Source organism: Octodon degus, unplaced genomic scaffold (assembly GCF_000260255.1).
Source record: "Octodon degus isolate 3935 unplaced genomic scaffold, OctDeg1.0 scaffold00438, whole genome shotgun sequence".
In the NCBI taxonomy this organism is placed as follows: Eukaryota; Metazoa; Chordata; class Mammalia; order Rodentia; family Octodontidae; genus Octodon; species Octodon degus.
In genome coordinates, this window is record NW_004525014.1 from 4,332 (window position 1) to 7,827 (window position 3,496).

Genomic DNA, 3,496 nt, shown 5'->3' on the forward strand with positions numbered 1-3,496 from the left:
TTTTTCCTTATTTTCATTTTTATATGTATATGAATTTGAAAATTTGTGCTATCGATTTTTATTGACAAAATTGTGAATAGATCCTATGACTTTGTAGACAACATTTAACATTAAGAAATTCTTAACTTTTGATTTAAGTTATACCTATTTTATTGTCATTATTTCATAAAGTGGAAAGCATTCATCTCATGTTATAAATAAGCATTATATAATCTGTTGGCTACAATAAGCTGTGTTTAAAGTTGTCTGCTTTTGCCCAATCACTCATGTGTCTTATAACTGCATAGCTCATGTGATGGAAGTTATTTCTCTGAAATAATTTCAGACATCATCCCCTCTTTCTTGATCCAGATCAATGTGCTATGTAATATAAATATGACTTTTAAAAGCCTAAAAACCACCCTATAACACATGATCACCAGGCTTTGCTTCCTTATAATTAATGGGTAGAAAGTAATTTGATATTATACCTCACTAAACCAGTAGTCAATAAAAAATGTACATTGAGGGCTAGCAAAATAGCTCAAAGGACTAAGTGCCTGCTTAGGCAAGTGCAGAGATGAGGGTTTGATCCGGCATGTCGGTCCCACCCCCTGGGCATGCTGAGCCACTGAGACTGGGCATGGTGGTGCATGCCTGAAATCCCAGTGCTGGGGAGGCTGAAAACATCAGGATCACTGGGAGTCTGAGCTGTGTAGTGAGACCAAATACATTTTAAAAAAATACAGATGTTCTTTATTGTGTGCAGTTGTGAATAGGAGACAGTGTGTTCGGCATCAGTGGCCAAATCTTCAAAAACACAAGTATAAGCTTATATACATAAAATGAATTTGGTAATGGAAAGAATAACTTATTACATGACCGATGATGTCAGGCAGGGTAATTGTATTAGGAAACACTTTTACTGCTGTGGGAAAATATTCAGCAATGGAATCATTCCAAGTAAAGCAGTATTCATGGCCGTCACTTGAATTTATTGCTGTTTCGTATTTACCCTGCCGCTCAGTGCACTTTGGGTTTGTCCACTTTGGGGCAAACACTTCAGTATCCAGGTTCCTCCTACTTTCTGCTCTTTTTTTCCCACTGTTCCCTTCTATCTCCTGAAAAGAGAATTCATCCAATATACAGTGCGAGTTCATTGTGAAACACAGGCGAGAGTTTGTTTTATAAATTAGGAAGAATTTATTCATATGAATACTTTTCATGAAATAATGAATTTATAATTTATATAAATACACTTGGTATTTCTTCTAATGTACCTGTAAAGAGTTTTAATTTTTAATTATTAAATTCATGATTAGAATATGTTCATAATACAATTTGCTTTTCATAGTAATTTTAGTGAGGATGTCGTCATATCTTTTTTTTTTTTTTTTGCAGAATCAGGGATTGAACTCAGGCACTTGTGCTTTCCAGGGAAGCGCTTATTCCACTGAGCCATCTCCCCGGCCCCAATGTCGTCATATCTTTAGGTTAGTCTTGATTTTATATTTTTTCTATCCATGTAGTAAGGAACATTGGTTTCAGTGTGTCATAATTATTATATTTATATAAAACGAAGCATAAAATATGTATTTTTGTTGGCACTGGGGTCTGAAGCAGCTCATGGAGGGTAATGGGCCATCACTGGACCATCACAGTGTTTCCAGGCCTTATTAAACAACCTGCAATAAAAGACTCCTTGAATAAGATTGATCAATTTTCACCAATTCTTGGTTGACTTTCTCATAAATATTATTTTTATATATGACTTAAAGTCATAATGCCATGGTATACTTTCCTTGTAGTCCTTTTTTTGGTCCACTTTTGGTTTTGTTTTAGTTTTTATAACTTTAAAGAATACAGAATTTCAAAAAAAGATAATAGGAGAATACCAATGGATAGTAAAGTGCAAATTGTTGTTGTCAAAGTACTTGCTCAGATTACAAGATATAGGCATGTAAAACCAATCAAATAATTTAAACATGAACCATTTTTTAATGAACTAAAAGAGTTCAGTAGTATTCTGTCTTAACTATCTATTCCACTTAATTTTTTTCTCTTCTGCCTTTTTCTTTCTCTTTTATCCATCTCAGTTGTTCTTTCCCTTTGCACAGCTTCTTTGCCCTTCACACTACCTGTGGCATATTTTGGATCCTATTTACTTTTTCAGTTCTTACGCTGAGCAGGTAACACTGGGCTTACACATGAGTGCTTACTTCATTTCACTTATGAGTATGGTCTGTAGTTGCACTTATTTACCTACAAAAACCTCAACTGTATCCTTCCTTATAGCTGAGTAATATTCCATTGGGTAAAAACACCACATATTTTATCCATTCCCCAGGACATTTGAGTTGTTTCCAAGATTTTGTGATTATTGAAATTAAAATGAATAATATTTCTCATATTTCATTGCACATTTTTACATTTGTCCTTTCTTTTTCTGCATAGACTCAGGTCTCTTCCCTAGTGATCCTTTGCAAGATCCTTTGAACTGCTTAACCATGGCTCCTGAAGGTTCTTAATGTTACAAATAAGAACAACGTCCTCACATTGTTCTGGTTCCATTTCTTCTTTGTGTTAAGCTGTCTGTCTATGCACCCAGTTACCATATACTTTTATCCATTGCATTCATTTCTGTTACATTATTTCAATTTCGGTAAGTTCTGCTGTTTCATTTTCAAGTTTGTATACTCATTTCCTAATCTGAAGTAACTCTACTATGACCTTACAGGATTTTAGAGATCTCATTTGCTGTGTGTGGACAGTATTCCTGCAAAGCATTTTATATAAAATGTTTTTCTGTCTTATTTCTGTTCTTGAGTTAGGAAATCCATTAATTTGAAAGTGAAATATCTGGCAATTCCTTCATTTCCTCACACACAATAAACTTAGAAGAAGGAGCTGCGCTGCTAGTTGAGCTGTCAATTTGGACATCATCCTATAGAGATGCGTGGCATTGAGCCAAGTTTGGACATATTTGTATATGGTCTTCTTATCCTGGATAAAATGAAATAATACAGAAAATTTATGGGGATCTAACCACAAAACACAGATATTAATGATCTTGCCTGGTATCTAATAAGCAGCATAAACACACACGTTGTTATTGTGGCAAAGAGGAAATTTTCCTCAGTTGTCTTAGGGTCTGGCTGGGTATAAAAATGGAATAACAAAAACAAAAGAGCTATAGAGAGTATACAGATTTACTGCATGAATTATGCTTAATAATGGGTCAGAAAAATGTGAAGGCTAAAGCAGGTTCCATGCAACTGATTTCAGAGTATCTTTAATTGATAAAAAGAAATATTACAATTTGATCATTTTAGTCAGCCTTGTCCTCCTGATGCCTCCTTTCTTACCTATTCTTTCCCTGATCACCTTTACCCTTTACCACAAAATTTCCTCCTACTTCTCCCTCATTCTCTCTCTCTCTCTCTCTCTCTCTCTCTCTCTCTCTCTCTCTCTCTCTGTCTCACACACAGGCCCTCAGCTTTTACTTTATTTTAGTTTA